The sequence below is a fragment of the Symphodus melops genome (genome assembly GCF_947650265.1).
Source record: "Symphodus melops genome assembly, chromosome: 12".
Classification (NCBI taxonomy): Eukaryota; Metazoa; Chordata; class Actinopteri; order Labriformes; family Labridae; genus Symphodus; species Symphodus melops.
Window position 1 is genome coordinate 1,361,223 of NC_136702.1, and position 17,903 is coordinate 1,379,125.

Sequence of the window (17,903 nt, forward strand, 5' to 3'; positions counted from 1 at the left end):
AGAATGGAGTCACAGCTCGGATTTGAACCCCCGGGCGCCCGCTTGCAAGACCACGACCTGCCGACATGGGGCGCACGCAACCGCTACGCAACTGCTGCAACTCTTAAGGCTGTGCAACAACACGCTGCATGACGCTTACATTGCTTTTGCACACGGCACGCTTCCCCTAAAGACTCCTTCAAGACTAAGACTCTTTCTTTTTTTTGACCACGCGTCACCTCTCCTCAGGAAGGCCCCATCAGGTCACCCTGGCTCCGCCCCTGTGCGGTGTGACCTTGAGGATGAAACCAGAACTCTTCCGATACCACAGTCCTGACTGATCACTACGTTTTCTGTACTTTCGGTGCAGATTCTGGAAACAGAGATCAGCATGACTGTGATTTGATTGGAGGGTTTGTTCGGGTAACGTGTTAGAAACCAGGAGAGAGAAGTAGATGGAGTTAATAATGAGGAGTTGGACATGTTCTCAGCTCATTTGTATTTAATTAGTCCGAGTTTGACTTGCGCTGGAAAGGTGTATTAGCACTTAATCGGAGCGCCCCGCTGTGCTGTGATTAAAGCATCTACATCGGTCTGAATCCCTCCATCGTCCCCGCTCGCTCTCTTTCTCCCTCGCCGTGTGTGGCTTAAATTACAAAGCTTTCACTCAGAAGTGACTCACGTCGGGAGAATGCACTTCTTTCTCTCGCTCTGTTTTTTCTCTCTCAACTGTCTTGTTGCCTCCCAATCTCACTCTCTCCATTTCTTAAGATGTCAGTTTTATTCTTTTCTCCTCGGTTCCCCCAAGGCCGTGTCTCTATTGGTCCCCTGCGCTCTTTGTGTTCCCGTGAGAGAGATTAATTCACCTCCTTTCCAGCACTATCTGAGTATAACGCACCTTTTCTTTTCCTTTTTTTTTCTAGCTGTTTGTTGCAGCAGCCCACGGTACATTTTTACATCCTACCTTTGCAAGAGCATCCCCCCCCCCCCCCCCCTTAAGAGTCCACAACTCTCAGATCCAGAGTCCAGAAGGGGACGGTGTTTGGAGACATGAAGGAGGGGGAAAAAAGCGGGATGAGGAGGAAAAAAGAAACGGAGTCGAGAGAGAGATGGATAGAAAAAAAAAAAGGAGCACAATTAGTCATCGATTTCAAAGACAGCATAAAATAAAACATTTCCCCCCCTTAGGTAAACCTGGTGAATGCAAACACGAATTAGCCGCCCACGCCGGCTTGGTGAATAAGACTAAAAGAATGCACGGCAGCCCACTCATCAAACGCCACAGAGCCACTCGCTCCCCCTCTCACTCATTCTCTCTCTCTCTCTCTCTCCTCTTTCCGCCGACACATCTTATAATGGGTTTCACCTCCACCACTCAAACACGCTGCAGCAACACAAGGAAAAAAAAAAAGAAAAACATATTCATTTAAAAGTAAAATTGAATCATTGTTTAAAAAAAAAAAGGGTCCACGCCTGAGAAGTGACTGTCACTTTTCAAGTTTTTTTTTTTTTTTTGCATCGTTAAATAGCAGCACAATGACGAGGGCGTGACAACCTGCTGAAAAGGACTGTCGCCTCTGAATTTAATGAAAAGCATCATGTTTAATGGAGATACAAGGACGTGTTTAGTGTGGGGGGGGGGGGGGGGGCAAAATCCAAAAGAAAGCCCCCTCCTCCATCCCCAAATAAAAAAAAGATGTATTGACAGCAAAGGCCACTAATGCGACACTGCCATAGAAAATTATGATGAAAATAAAAGTTGTGCAGGAGCATTGTGCAGCAGTAAGGGCAAATCACTGTTAAAGGAATGAAAGGAGCGAAGGCCCGGCTTTCTGTGGTTGTGAAAGGATCAGCAGAACGATGTGCAGAAAGAAATGTGAGCGAGTAAATATACTGTACCGCCCCGCAGAGACGAGGATCAGGACCTGTTGCATCCTGCAAAAAAAAAACATACACGACATCAAAGTGTGCAAACTGCACTCGAGCAGTCAGAGCAGAGAAACAACATTAAAATATAGGAACTTTTGCAGAATATTAAATTAAATAAATAGAAAATAATTATAGTTACAACAATAAAAAAAGTAAATAATTTTATATGAGAGTCTACAGACCCACAACATGTAAAATAAACCCGTCCAGTCCTTTCCTTGCGGTCTGCAGGAGTCTTACAGCAAAGAGATAAATGCTCCGTTTCAAATGTGCTCCCCTTGTGATGTCACAGTGGGAATCTGGTAATGAATAAAATCCCCTCTATTCCCCCTGGTACCTCTACGCATGGACTCCACGCCCGAAGTGGAACAAAACTTTTGTGCAGGTCCTCCATTTTTATTCTCGCTAGTGAAGGAGTGATGTCTACTGGGGGAAAACTCAGGGGGGCGGGGCTTATTGCATTTAATAGAGACACACGCACCAAAACGGAGCGTTCAGAGAGAGCTGGTTTCTACAGGGTCACAAACCTCCTCTGCTGCTTGATTCATGTTGTATTTGGACCAAAGCTCAGAAACACTGATGTTTCATTTAGAGAACAGAGGGATGGTGGGAAAATAAAATGAGTAGTTTAATAAGAAAAGACAAATATTAGGCGTTAATCAAACAGTGCTGTCATCCTGGTTTTTGTAGTTTCCAGCATTCACTCAGTGAAATCCAGTTCTGTGATTTTCGTGAGGGACATGGTATAATATTTTTAAAAGCTTTTTTTCTGGCAAACCAAAGCTTGCACAAAGAAATACTTGAAGTAAAAAGAAAAAAAAAAAGAAAAACGGCCTGGTTGGAGGAAATATCATATCAATCTTTGGCTCGATTTGCGATGTATTTTTTCTTCAGTTTCGCCAGAGATGTTCTAAATTGATTGCAAATCTTGTTTTGTGCTCTCGTCTCTTTCACTCACTCTCACCTGAACGTGTCCTCGCCGTTACCAGAGCAACAAGTGAACATTTCAAGGGCTCTCGTAGGCTCCGCACTGTTAGCCTGCTGTGGATTTCTTTATCAAACATCCTTTTTTTCTCTCGCTCTGACAAACTCTTTCATACACAATCACAGTCACTCATGAAGTCATTGTCGTCCTTGCACAAGCTGACAATCAGCAGATGGAGACTGTTCTTGGAGGATGTTGTTGGTGGTGCTGGGGCGGGGGGTTGGTGGGGGGGGGGTGGAACAAAAGAGCAAAACATTCAAAAGGCAGAATTTCCCAAAACCGCATGGGCGTTTTTTTTTTCTTCTTTTTTCTTCAGCACGTCAAAAACATCAAAAAAAGTCTGACAGAGGTTAAATAAATGAAGGCTTTTTTGTACTTTCTGTGTTATTGTGTGGGCGCAAGAAAAAAAAAATCCCTCAGAAGTACAGGGAGGGAGAGCTGTGATCTTTGCGATGTGAAGGGTGACCCAGAGTCCTAACATTTAACCTGCCATTTATGACGGACTGCAACGAGTCTGACTCACATCGCAACACCAGAAAACTTCTTTGGCCATCCTCTCGACACACACACACACACACACACACACACACACACACACACACACACACACACACACACACAAACACAGCGATATCTGATAGAGGAAACCACAGTGAGTCAGAGACGAACCACAATCAGCCGTCAAGCCTTTCATTGCTATGGGGAAACAAGGTGACATCATATGTGACCTTAAGCATGCTAATGAGCTCCACACAATTACACTAACACACACATGCATGACTGTATTATTATTATTGTACATGCAGATACACAGACCGGCAACATAGAAAAAAAACCCCTTTAATTTACTGCATCCTACCCGCCATCTTTCAGATAAATGCAACCAGAAATGTGTCAGCCGCTCCCGGTCTGACTCACGAGTCGAGAAATCAAATCAACCCTGAAATGCCTGCAGTTCCTCCAGTGTCCACTAGAGGCTCGCTCCTGCAGGTTGTTCATCCACCCTGAGAACTCTCTCTGTACTTTACACAAGCCACTTTTTTACTTAGTATTAAAGTGACGTATAATGAGGGGCGGAGCCTCTTTGAGTGACAGGTGGGAGCTGCTAGGTGTCCACTCAGCTAATTCAGTCACTTTAACCTCTGGGTCGTGTTTCTGCTGTTGGAGCCTTTCTGAGAATTTTTTTTTTTTTAATATCACAAATGATCTGTCTTGTTGTGTTTGTACTTTACACCTAAATACGACCAAATGCGTGCTCAGTCTTTCTCCACTCTATTTACAGCCAGTTTTTACTTTATTCGACGTGCGTGCTTCTACTAGCGCTGTCGCGAGTGAATCTGTAGTTACCATGGAAACGCCTTTGTCTGGGCACTCACGTTCTCAGGGTGGATGTTGACCGATGAGGATGCCTTAACAGAGCAGAGAGTCAAATTCTACAACCAATCACGTTCAAACACAATTAAATGATACAATTAAACATGTTAGCACGAATTAGCAGCTAGCTGGCGTGTTAGCTCAGCGTTTGCCCCTGCAGGGATGATTGTCGGCAAGCTTTAGTGATACGAGGACCGGTTTTATTAAGTTCCCTGATTCTGGACTCTCATGCTGTTGTACACAAAATAGTGAGCTTGCTAATTAATGAGCTAATTAACTAGCACTCAGCATAGATGGCAAAGCTTTTACGTTTCATCTCTAACCTCAAACATCGAATGTCAACAGGTGTATTTGCCTAATTTCTTGACATAAATTTCCAAATATTGTAATTTGAAGTGGCATCAACTTGACAAATCCAGAGAAACATTGAATTCCATCAAAAGCAAAAAACAAAACGAGGCCTTCATTGCTTGTAATGAGTTAAAATTCCAACTGAACCAAATTTGGTATTTTCGTCCCTGCAGGTGGAGGAACATGTATGTAGTACGCTAACACAAAGTGGCTATAGTGTACACGGGTATAAATGTGTGTGAGTGGATGAGTTGGTCTCTTTACTCAGCAGCCTCTACCACCAGCGTGTGAATGTGCAGGTGTGACCTGCAGTGTAAAAGAGAGTAGTCCATTTACCATTTACAAAGAAACAGAACCAAACATGAAGGTATCTACAGAATCTCATGCTGCTGGAGTCGTACAGTCGACGAACCTCTGCATGAAGTCACAGAGCGCAGAGAATCATCTCAGCGCAGGATTACCTCCGAGAATATTCTCTGTTTCTCCAAAGTGAGATCCGAGTTTCTCCATAAATCTCCTCACTTTCCATTTCTCTCCAACCCTCAGTCTTTTCAAGTAAGCTAATCAGCATCCCCTGCATTAGTCACCTCTTCACCCTCTCCCTTCATCGCCCCCCCCCCCCCCCCCCCCCCTTCAGTCTGACACCTGTTAGTGCTGCTGCTGGCTCTGTTTGGCTGCCTAAGTGTCCTTTTGACTGTCTCGTCTGAGGCCTCGATACACTTCTCCCTCCTCCGCGTTTTCTGCCTTAATGTGCATGAGTCAGGGTCTTAAGCACAGGTTTTACAGTGCTAAGTGTTGAGGAGCGCCTTTTATGTGTGTGCGCTTGTTGTTTGTTTTTTTTGATTGCGGATGAGTGTGTGTGTGTGTCTGTGTGTGTGTGTGTGTGTGCGCGCTAATGCCAACAGGTACCATTATCTTCCCAGTGCTTCATTAGAATTAAATGTCAGAGCGATTACCTGCGTCTGTGACTCACCTCTCAACCAGGTGCTTTCTCTTTGCTCACACATGCAACCTGCACACCAGGAATCCACAGTATGCAGGCGCACACACACACACACACACACACACACACGCTTACACTCCTGACACATAGCAAAAGAATGGGACATACCCTTTGGCCAAGCTGCTCGCCCCCATGATGTTCCTGACATACCACAAATGAAATGAGGATATCATCACCTCATTTAGCAAACAACAGAAAAACTCAAAATGTCTCGGCTTCCTCAAGTCCAGACTCATACGTTCATCTCCATCTTACCTTTTTAACCCTTTGTGCTTTTCCCCCGGGCTCGGGTTTTTACCCACTGAAGTCGAGTTTTTCTGTGGAACTTAATGAATCATGTGTAAGACACATTCCTTTCCCTTTATTATTTTTTTGGTATTTTTTCTTCTGATCGGATCATGAAGTAAGAATTCAGGTTGGAAAAGTTTCTTCACTTGCTGCATTGACTTCACTTTGCATCCTCTTTCTTTTTTAGTCACAGAAGCGACAGCGGTTGTAGAGTCAGTTGTCTTTCAACGGGGAGGTTGGGGGTTTGATTCCCAGCTCCTGCAGCCGCGTGTCTGATGTTTAATGTGAAGGAGAAACCAACCTCCATCGTCACTGTATTTTTGTTTGATGAGAATCATGAACACAGAAGGTGTTAAAATATTTCCAACCAACCAATCAATCTTAATAATAATAATAGATAGATAGATAGATAGATAGATAGATAGATAGATAGATAGATAGATAGATAGATAATAATAATAATAATACTGCATTTTATCTAAAGGCATCTTTCAAAACTGTCAAGGTCACCTGACAAGCAAAAGATAAATCTTGATTTGCACTGCACCAATTCACAAGAGATGTTACTTGTGCAAAGGAGCTGCACGGCTTCGACTCGCTGGGAGCAGGCGAGGTGAGCGATGACATCACAGGTGACTTTCCCTCCATCTCCAATCGGCCGTCTGCATCTCATCCGACCCCAAAGAAATCACTCGCCTCGAGTCTGCTCCAACAAATCATCAGCTGCCAGTGTGTTACAGAAAATAACCCCCCCTAGTCTGTGTTGTCCCCCCCCCCCCCCCCCCCCCCCCCCCCCCCCCCCCCATGGAGAGGGTTGTTATGAGGTGTGGAGGTGGAGGTCTAGGTGACAGAGCAGGTGAAATGAACTCAGAGGACCTTCGGCTAAGCGCTGGAGGAAGAGCTGTCAGAGCAGAAGCCCTGGTAATTGAGGATATATGGCCGTTCTTGTTGTTAATATATCTCTCCCCCGCCTACTAACGCAGCGCCAGTCGGCGACCGCCACCCACGCACTCATACGGCCGCTCTGCATTGAAGGCCTTGAGCTCAGCAATCCAATGTTCCCTTCCTTTAAAAGACGTGTGTGTGTGTGTGTGTGTGTGTGTGTTCACAGCTTCTCCGAGGCTGTCACTGTGCGTCGTCAGAAACATCATATTTCTTTGACCTCTTGAGCTTTCTACTTCTGGTTCCATATCGTCTCTGGCACAAGGCTAACCGCACACACACACACACACACACACACACACACATTATCCCGTGAGTAATTGTTTTTTTGTTGCTGTGTCTTTGCAGTGCGGTGTGTGTGTGTGTGTGTGTGTGTGTGTGTGTGCAGATCAGCTGCATTAAGTGTGGAAGCTGCGAGTTCCCGGGAGTTTTTTCGCAGCACAAATGAGGCAGAAATATGCCTCCATTATTACACAACACATCATTGACTTCACATCTCGCTGCATGGGGCGATGTACGTCGCTCTCTGATCTCTCCGGCGTTCATGAACTGGTTTTTGTAGCGTTCAATGCCACACACAGAAACACACACACACACACACACACACACACAACAAAACGTAGAGACATAAAGGTGCCGCCATGTAAACATCAGAACGGATAATTACAAAGACTCTTTAACGATTCTGCTTCATGCTTTCACCATGATGTCACGCTTGAGCCTCCGATCGCTCCGACAGTTCGAGTTCTCTTCTTTAATGGAAAAATTAACCGAGGCAAACTGTGCGCCTTGCTCCAGCTTATGGCGTCTCAGATATTCTAATGATGATTGGTTTCCTGTCCTCGCTTGCCCCTTTTTTTACTACTAAAACACGTGAATACACCGACGTCGCTCACCATAACCGTGCAATGTGCAGCCCTCACTGAGTGTGCCGATGTGACTGTACTTACATTACATCGAATATTTCCAACAGTTACCAAGGCGAGATAAATCCTCAGTTTTCGAGGAATAACGGGACGCGTCTGTTGAAGCGTGAGCTGCCGTACTCTTGTTTTTTTGTGCTTCTGTGTTCGTTCGATCTCACAGCAGAGAGAATCACTCCCATGATTCCTCGCTCAGCCTCGACGACGTCGTCTTTTGTTATCGTTTTGATTGAGAGCCCCCTGGTGGAGGAATGTGCACACTGCGCGTTTAGCCCCTCTTCACAAAATCGTTTCCACCCTGAGCAAACGAGCATCACATCTGTCTCGCCTGGCCCACAGGGGCGCTTCTAAAGCCTGTTGGGGCCCTCGGCAAACATTCAGCTATCCTTTATTATTTTCACAGCAATAATGCACGCGACACTTAGCAGGCCATTGAGAGTGAGTGCTGTCAGATGGGGCCCCATTAGGGAGGTTTCCTACTGTCATTGCAAAATGTGTACATTTTTTAAGGCAATGCCTTGGTTTAAAGTTTATCATCCGTTGGGGGGCCCCCTACTGGCCTGGGGCCCCAAGCAGCTACCTGTTAACAAGCAGTTGCCTCTGTTTGTTTTTTGCGTCATGTTGTTGTTTTTAAAATAGGTTTGTGAAGACAAAAATAATTGGTGACTTTTACCAGCGTCAGGACGAATAATCAAATCAATTAAATGTTCATCTGTAGTCTTTACATCCCAGTATGTTTTTATTCTCACACTGTTTTACGCCGGGTGAATTCGCTCTCATGGGAACAGAAGCTAATCCTCCGTCAGCTGCTGTATCCTCTCTCCTTCTGTCAGTTATCAAGTGATGTAAAAGGCTGATCATACAGACGACAGATCGACCTTTCACACAGCGTTGCAGTGAGGAACCCTGATGCCTACAGATTGGACCAGACCCTGACTCATTACACAGTTTGTCTCTTATTCCCCTGGAGTATATTTGTCAAGCTAAAACTGCAGCATAATCAACATGAATTATCACAGGCTGCTATCGTTTATTCAGAAGCGAGGGCGAGATGAAGGGCTGCTGGATGATGAATGTCTGCAGACTAAGCTCTGTTTGCACGGCGCTGTGTTACCCGGAGACATCGAATAATTTGTGGAAATTGGAGGTAGTTTGTATTTGTCATTATTTATACTCTGGGGGGGATTCCCCTGAGAATTACCCACCGGGGTTTCTCACAGACAAAGTTCATGTCATAAGAACTGCGACTAATATTAAGTTTCATTAGTGATTAATCGGCCGCTTTTATCTGAATCAAATTTAAGGAAAAACATGTTTCAAAAGGCTTAAACACGGGATGCCAAAGAAATGCCATCAACAGAGAGTTCATTGTTAAAATGGATGACCATAAACATTAAAGGAGAAGTCTGTAGCTTTAAAATGAGTACTGCAGTCTAAACTCTAATCCTCACAGAGAGCTGTCTCCCCCCCTCCTCTCACACAGGTCAGCATGTGGTGGACACTGTAGCTTCAGTGTTTAGCCAGCTCTGCATGTAGAGACACTGTAGCTTCAGTGTTTAGCCAGCTCTGCATGTGGTGGACACTGTAGCTTCAGTGTTTAGCCAGCTCTGCATGTGGTGGACACTGTAGCTTCAGTGTTTAGCCAGCTCTGCATGTGGTGGACACTGTAGCTTCAGTGTTTAGCCAGCTCTGCATGTGGTGGACACTGTAGCTTCAGCGTTTAGCCAGTTCTGCATGTGGTGGGACACTGTAGCTTCAGTGTTTAGCCAGCTCTGCATGTGGTGGACACTGTAGCTTCAGCGTTTAGCCAGGTCAGCATGTGGTGGACACTGTAGCTTCAGTGTTTAGCCAGCTCTGCATGGGTCTGTAAAGCTTTCTGCGTTCTAACCTCTCTCCATGTTTCATCTCCAACATTGATCCTAGTTTGAGCAGCTTTCTGCTGCTGGAGCTTATTAGAAACATGCAGAGGCTTTTTAGCTCGGGTACAATCACTTCTATCTGAAGCAGTTCCACTGCCCGCTTCCATCGCTGCAACACCTGTTCACCTGATAACTGCTCTCATATCTGGCAAACCCAGGGGCCTCCAAAACAGCCTTCAAAGCCCCGCCTACCTTCTCCGGTCCAATCAGATCCAGAGCATTCAGGAGCAGAATCTAAAGTTAGAAGGAGGACATACTGGCTGCTGCATTGTTGTCAGAGAAGCTTCAACACAGCATGTTTCCTTCATGATCACACAGGAAGAGAGCTATAATAAGAAATTCAAAGGTGGGTGGTCATTGTTTCACCTTGACTTCAAAGTGTAACTTGAACCTGCGCTGATCAGCTCATAATGACTCCAACATAAATCCTGTCCGTACATGCGTGCATCAAACTCTGCTAGTCTCTGCTAGATTCAGGGTTGACTCTGTTTTTTTTTTTTTGTTAATAACTTAATGTTATGAGCTGCTTGTGCTTTTATTCATTACATGAAGTCTTTAAATGTGCTTTTAAGAGTCTTTTTGGCACGTTCATAAAGCACTGAGTGATCTCAGCATGGAGACACATTTAGAGAATCCATCAAAAACAGACAAAGCAGTTAAAGACGAAGAAGACATGCATGGCAGCGCTTGTGCTCTTTACGCTGCACCGCTACTACACGCTTATAAAAATGTATGCTCCCCTCATGTCTTTAAATAATCCTGTAAATCTGTTAGTGTGAGTGAGACAGACTTTGGATGTTTTCACTGGAATTAAAACACGAACAGAAGAGGATCAAGCTGTGACTTCCAGACTGTTTCCTTTCAATCATCAGAACTTCTCTGTTCGAATGTTTGGATAGTTTTTTAATATGTCCTCAGATTTTATCTGATTTAAATTTGACTTTTAGTTTTCAGTTTAGTTTTAAATTAGTTTTGAATTTGTCAGGATGTCGATTCACGAGGTTGTTAATTGGAGTTTTAGTTGTTTGCAGGAGTTTTAGTCCCAAAAGGGCCAAAAGAAGTAAAAATAAATGCATCCAAATACAAAATACACAGAAATCACACTGGGAATATAAAAGTGTAAAAGAAGTGAGAGGTTGTCAAAGTCAAGAGGTTGATTCAGGGGTCACATCAGGTTCTGTTCTGTTAAATATAAATGTTCCCAGGCTGACAATGAAGTGCATCACATCATGTTGTTTAGTCCCCGTCGTCTTTGCAGCACTTCATTCTGCTTCTTCTTTCCCTGCATCTGCAAAAAGACCTGAGAGTCACAGCACGGCCCTGACAGGATGGATCCCCCACCCACACCTCTTTCCTACTCCGCCGAGCCCAGGAAGTGTGCCAGCCTCTGCTGTGTCGAAGAATTTACATGTTTCACGTAAGCAACAGGTTCGGCTTCGGTGTTTGAGGTCGACGCTTTCCGAGTGTTTCTCATTTGTTGAGTTTATCTGTGAAGAAAAAGGGAGGAAGAAAAAAAGGTTGCATGGTTGCGTCCTGTTTTTTTTTTTTTCTACAAGAGATGCATGTATAGAAATTGCTCGTCATCACTGTCAGCACTCGGCTCTGCGGGGTGATGCAGCATGGCCGGTGGAAATGAGTCTTTTAAGGAACCTTTGTGTTGGTCTTCGGTTCAGGGCTGCAGCACTCGAGCGGCACAGTGAGGTGCGATCACTGCCGAACCGAAGAGGAGACGGGGAATAAAACAAAAGATTCACAAATACATGCTACTGGAGGCTCTGTCAAAAAGCTACAGCACACTCCTACACAGAGCCGCCCACACACACACAACTACACACCGATGCTTCTGCACACATTCAGATGGCTGCACACAAAGAGAGATGCTAAGATACACACATAAGCAATAAAAAACACACATGCACAAGCACACAGACCAACACAATGGCCCGGAGGCTTCTTTTGAAAATCAGAGCTTTTTCTCCTCCTCTCCTTCTCTTCAGTGGAACCATATGGGGAACGGGAAGAGAGCGAGTGCAGCAGAGAGGTGCAGGTTATCTTCATATTTATTCATCAGGGTTCATCTCTCTCCCTGCAGACAGCGCTGCATGAGAACATCACATGGTGGGCAGGAGCTGCTCTGCTATTCTCAGCGACTGGTTTCTAAGAGCCTGCAGGTACCCGGGTCCCAGAGGCTGCTGCAGGCCTGTGGTGGAATAACCCTTTTTTTTTTTTTTTCTTCCCTGAGACCGGAAAAATCCATCTTAAAGAGAGTGGGACCTGAGGGATTTGTAGAATGAGCAGGAGTCGATGGTCTCAGCACAAAGCAGAAACGTTTAGCTCTGTAGGTGTTTGTCCTCGCTCGTTTGGGAGGATCTGATTTTAGCTCTGCCTCCTCTCTGAACTTCTTCCCCTCCATCCACAATCCATTTCATAAATTCTTTTTTATTGGTCAGGTTTGTTTTACATACTTGTGGGAAGCATATGCGCCCTGTAAATGTGAGGGTTGATTTTTTATTTTTTTTGCCCAACTAAACTAAATGTGTGTGTGTGTGTGTGTGTGTGGAGCAGAGGCTAAGGTGAAGTCTGCGCTCGCCGGGCTGAGTGGATGGATGGAGAACATCCGCGTTAGTCGTGACAGCTCAGGCATCTGTAGGAGGATCTGACTAGCACTCGCTGCACCCTTATATAACAGAGTGAAGCACACTGAGCTCTGATTAGGAGGCCACAGGTCAACCCTCTCAACACCTCTGCAATAATGTGTGTGTACATGTGTGTGTGAGGGTGCAGGATTTAGGGTGATACGATTTTAGTGTGGGTGTGGTTTATGCACGGGCTGAATTCATGCTCGCATCCGCGATGAAAGAAAACAAAGGACGTTATTAGAAAGCAAACGTTTTTATTCCCCCAAAGTTTTTCAACATCAGTCAACATATTTCCCAACATGCACAAGAAGCTGATGCACAAAGTAACACGCACGACCATCTCCCAAAACACAGCATGAAGTCACGTTTCCACACGCCTCTTCTTCATTAAGCTCACTAACACAAAGTTCTGGATTTGCAGTATATCGGGTTTATTGGGAGCAGCGAGGCCGATTCTGCAGAGGAGCCCACAAAGACCAGAGTGCACAGAGGGGCCACGAAACATGACCAAGATGCATCCTCTGGAAATGGAACCGCAAGAGTAAAGAAAGGAGAGGGAGGAAACTCAAATATCAGCACGTTGATTTCATTCATTTCTATTGACAAAAATATGCAGCAAAAATGACAAGTTTCATGAAATGAGATGTGATGGTTCATATCGAGACATTTCAACTGGCAGACAGTTTTATTGATCAAAACAGGCATTATTTCAAACATACTTGGCGACTGATTCTTTGCATTTTTCATCTAAAACAATCAAATCCAACCGGAAGCTGTCTCATTGTTCTTTTCTAATGGAGTCCAGCATGTTTGGACATTTCACCAGGTGATGATGGTGTCCGTAGTTTTAACAGGTGTGCTCCATTGATCTGTGAAACCCTGAATAAGCCGTGACGATCACCACGCGATTGAATTCCCCTCCGTGGGATTTATCAGGTACACCGTCTTCTTCTTCAGTGAGACGTTGATATTGTCAAACTTAACAGGATATGAATTTATAATCTTTACTGAAGAAGGATTTCCTCTTGACATTTCGCTTGCTGGGGTCGCTACAGAGGTCGTGCTTCTTCTTATAATCTTTGATGCCAGAACTTCTTCTTGTCTTCTGTTCCAATCGTCAGAACGGAGCTCGAAAAAAAAAAACGTGTTTAAATTAATGTTTGGTGTTTACTTTGAACAAATCACAAACTGAACTAAAATTTAACAAACTTCTCTCGTCGGACACTTTTAAGAGGAAGTTAACTGACTTGGAGGCGGAGACATCTGGCGGTAGATGATTTGTGGATCGTCCTGACAAACATTTGTTGTTAGGGTTAGGGTTATCGCAGGATGTGTTTTTGTGTTTGTTGGCTGCTCGTCGTCTGTCTGATCCTCTGATACTTGTGTTGCTGTTTGTTTTGTCCAAGACGTTTTTAAAAAACAGATTTTTAATGTCAATGAGCGACACGTCTGTAGCTAGCTTAAAAACCGCCGGGTTGACGCTTACAATCGTCTCGCAGTGGTGAAACGTTTTTTTCTTAACTCTTCAATATTCTGTTAATTTTGTTGCTTTTCCCAAAGTCTCTTCATTTTGTCTCTCTCGTAGTAATGATCCGATGGCCAGTGATTCATATTTAGCACTATTTTTGAAAGCAGCAGGTCATAGCGGTTTGTTTGTTCTTCGAGCAGACGCTTCACTTCTTGTTTTCACTTTTTTCCTTGTTCGTTGTTGTTTTTTTCTTTTTTTTTTCTTCGAATATTGGAGAAAAGAAAAATAACCAAAAAAAACACGCTGGTATTCTTCTCCGCGCTGGTCGTGCATCCCACCAAACGGCGTCTTTTAGACATTTTCCTGTTGTTTGCTCACAGACAAAAGTTGCGAGGAGGACTCTTCACACAATGCAAAGTCGAAGGACAGCACAGAATAAATTTTCTCACCAGTGTGGGCGGGATTTAATTGTGCTCGGTCTACATTGTGTTTTTCCCCCCTTCTGTACGTTCTCCTTTTTTTTGTTGTTGCATTTATTAAATTTATCAACGTCACATTTGTCCGTGGTATAATTTAGAGAAGATGGACATCTCTGTTATATTATGCAAGTGGAAATTATGTAAAGTATGAATCCTCCGATTTAAAAGATGAAGTCAGGAGGAGAAGTGAGAGCGGAAGATATTTTACAGGTTGCTTTTTAAAATTCTAAATGATAATATCACCTTCTGTATGTGTGCCTCTTTCTTCTTGTTTCACACTGTTTTTCACAGCGAATGTGCGTCCAGATGGAGTGTGTACCGTGCTCTCAGATGGCCTTCTGTCTGATCGTCCTCCACACACCTCCATGTTTCATTCCACTGCAGGCATGAGCAAGAAAAACACACAGTATCTCCTCTTCCTCTGACAAACTCTCTAACACTAACAGAGAACGCTGCAAAACATTTACGCCTCCTTTTTTTTCTGTCTGCTTAACCTTCTGTACAAAGAGTTCTGCACAATACATGAGAGATTAAATGTGCACATATACAGACGTTAATAATTCAACTGCATTCTTCCTGCAACTGTTTTCCTGGGATGGCGTTCTCAGGTCAGAAGCTCAAATCCTGTTGTAATGCTGCAACGCTGTTCGCACACTGCTGCTGCAAAGAGGCATCCAATGCAACTCCAACCTTTAAAACAACCACAGTGCTGCACAGTAGAATAAAATACAGCTCACATGGGATAAAAATTACATTTGAAATACAAAATAAATTAAAGGCATGCATTAGTCGTTTTTTCTGTTTCACTGTCGTACCCGATGGCTCCGTTGTTTTTAGTTTCAGATAAGGATTTTATGTCCATCTGATGATTACGTCTCTTCAGATCAACACTATGTTTTTTTTGTTTTTTTTAATTTATTTTTTGGCTTTTCATGCCTTTATTATAGATGGAGGAAAGTGGATAGAGTCGGAAAGGGGGAGAGACATGAGGGAGATGGGCCACAGGCCGGACGCGAGCCCGGGCCGCCCGCACGCGAGGACTGAGCCTCAATACATGGGGTCGCGCGCACTGCCGCTGCGCCACCGGCGACCCCAACACTAACTATGTTGAGGCTTCGTTTAGCTAGTTTGGTGTCACGGTGTGTGACAAGATTTCCTCGCGTTGCATTGTTCACAAATCAACCAGACGCTGCAGAAGAGCACCATGAAAAAAAAAAAGCATGTTGTGTAAAGTACGGAACTATGAAGAAGATGAAAGGCAACAAATAAATAAATAAAGAATCCGTACGCACAGTTTACATTTTGTAAACTGTGCGTACGGATTTGAACTCTGTGTGCACAGCTGTAAAGAGTTCTGCAGAGAAGATTCAAGAGCTGATCACGCTGCAGTAGCAATTCATTACAACAGCAGATTTATTCCATTTATTTCCCTTTTGTTATTTCATTCTAGCGTATTTTTAAAATATTTTCTGGAGAATACTCTCTTAATTTGAGAGATAAATACAATGCTTTTTTTTTTTTTAACAACCGGATCTTCATTGAAAGGTCGGCTTTAGAGCGTTTTGTTCCAGTCTTGTCCTTATTCGATCTGCACCTGAACACCGCAAGCGATGCACCTTCACTCGGTGCAAACCGGCCAATCACGGCAATTTAAGTTTGGATCAAAAGAGGCTTTAAATCAGCCTTCATGTCCGATCCACAACTCGTGGCTTTGTGTTCAAGGCTACGTCTGCAAATAAAAAAAAAAAATTAAAAATAAAGAGGGAGTTGGATTTGCTCTCATAAAAGCTTTCCATTACAGTGTGCTGTGATTGTGTGTCGGAGGGGAGGGTAAATCCAGACATATTCAGAGAGGTCAGGGGGGTCAAATTCCTCAGGAAGAGAATGTGGAGACGAGAAGGCAGAAACATGTAACTCAGGAACCCACCCTGCAGCTCTCGCTCGCTGCACCCAGCGTTAACTGTTGCTTGGAAACCAAACAGCTCTCTTCACATTTTTCCTTCATTTTCTTTTCTTTCCTGGCTCTGAAAACCTACAATTTTCATTACGAGCTCCTGTTAAGAGAAGCAGCGATGGGCTCTTGAGGTGAATTGGTACACTGATATTCAGGTACCACAGCAGCCTTCAAACAATCATGCCCTGATTGTGAACGCTCGCTGTAAGAATGTATTGCTCTGACATGCTGGGTGTGGTTGGCAAAAGAAGAGATTTGTGTGCGCGGTTAAAAATGAAGATAACAATAAAGAGAAAAGAGATAGAGAGCAGACACGGGGAGATGGATGACGGGGGGATTCCCCCCTTCTGTCAGCTCTCATGTTTCCTTTCCTTCACGTCTCGACTGATAACACACAGGACACAAAGAATGGAGGTAGCCACCATGACTTCACTCATCCAGTCTGAAGTGTTTTGGCGCCGTGTTTGTTTTCTGGAGCCAATCGTTTTAATATTTGGATGAAAGCGGGCGTACAAAGTTATCAGGGCTAATTCTTTGGATGACAAACGAGCCCATATCAGCCTTCTCCTTTCTCACAGTGTGAGATGTGATGTGTGGTGGTCGCTGACCGAGGAGAGTTTGAGAGACGTAGTGGGCTCACTGCTAGCTTGCTCAAATCTACGCGGGGAGAGAAAGTGGCGAACGTATGCCACGTACCCGGGGGAAGTCCAACTGTCTTTTTCTTTTTCAAACACAACCGTCCCGTCTTCCATGAATGGACCAGAAGTAATCCAAAGTATGAGAAACACTGATGGTGAACACAGACCCAGATAACTGCTAATTGGTGCTAACATGTAAATAAAGATAACGCTAGAATTTGACTGGTTGTAAAAAGGAGAGCTAAAACTGTAAAAACAAAAAAAACACAGCACGACAGATTATTTATTGACATGAAAATATCTCCTAAAGGCTCCGACAACACAAACAAGGCCCAGAGGTTAAAGGTCAGTGACTGAATTAACTGAAGGGAAACCTAGCAGACAGCTAGAAGCTCCCATCTGTCACTCAAAGAGGCCACGCCCCTTTAACGCTATAGCACTTTCAGCCTTAATATTAATGTAAAACAGGTGACCAGAGACCCAAACTGATTTAGTACCAGGCTGTAAAGTTGGACATTTTAACATGGGGCTCTTTGGGCATGGACTCACTGCAGTAGACGGACTCTAGTGGCCAATCAAGGAACTGCAGTTGTGGCATTTCTCTACCCAAGACGTTTCTACTTGAAGGTAAACACGACCAAAACATCTCAGCACTTGCACTTTGTTTTTGTACCGTCAGTCGTTTCTAAGCTGCTCTAAACATCTCCGTGCTTTTCTTTCTTTTCCCTTCAAGGTGAAGTCAAAGTGCTCCATTTTGCACACGGTTCCTACTCTTTTTTTAGTCGTCAGTATTCTCAGCGCGGCGATGCATTAAGCTGTATTTATCTGTGAAATATCAGGGGAGCTGGAATCGAAGTTGTGTCAAAGCTTTATGAAGGTCAGAACGCCTCCCGAATGTTCTTTTCTCCAGATAACATTATGTAATGTTACGTAATCTCAAAATCAAAAGGGGATTTAAAACTGCAACCCTCCGATAACACCAACTCTCTCTGCTCGGCTAAATTTTGCACCACATCTAAAAGACAACTGTGT

The 17,903-nt window shown here is 44.1% G+C and overlaps 1 protein-coding gene across 1 annotated transcript in view; it reads left to right on the forward strand.

The window, feature by feature from the left end:
• slc35a5 (solute carrier family 35 member A5) overlaps positions 1-17,903 on the forward strand; it is a 102,830-nt gene that overhangs the window by 51,520 nt on the left and 33,407 nt on the right. The gene's annotated exons all lie outside the window — the stretch shown is intronic.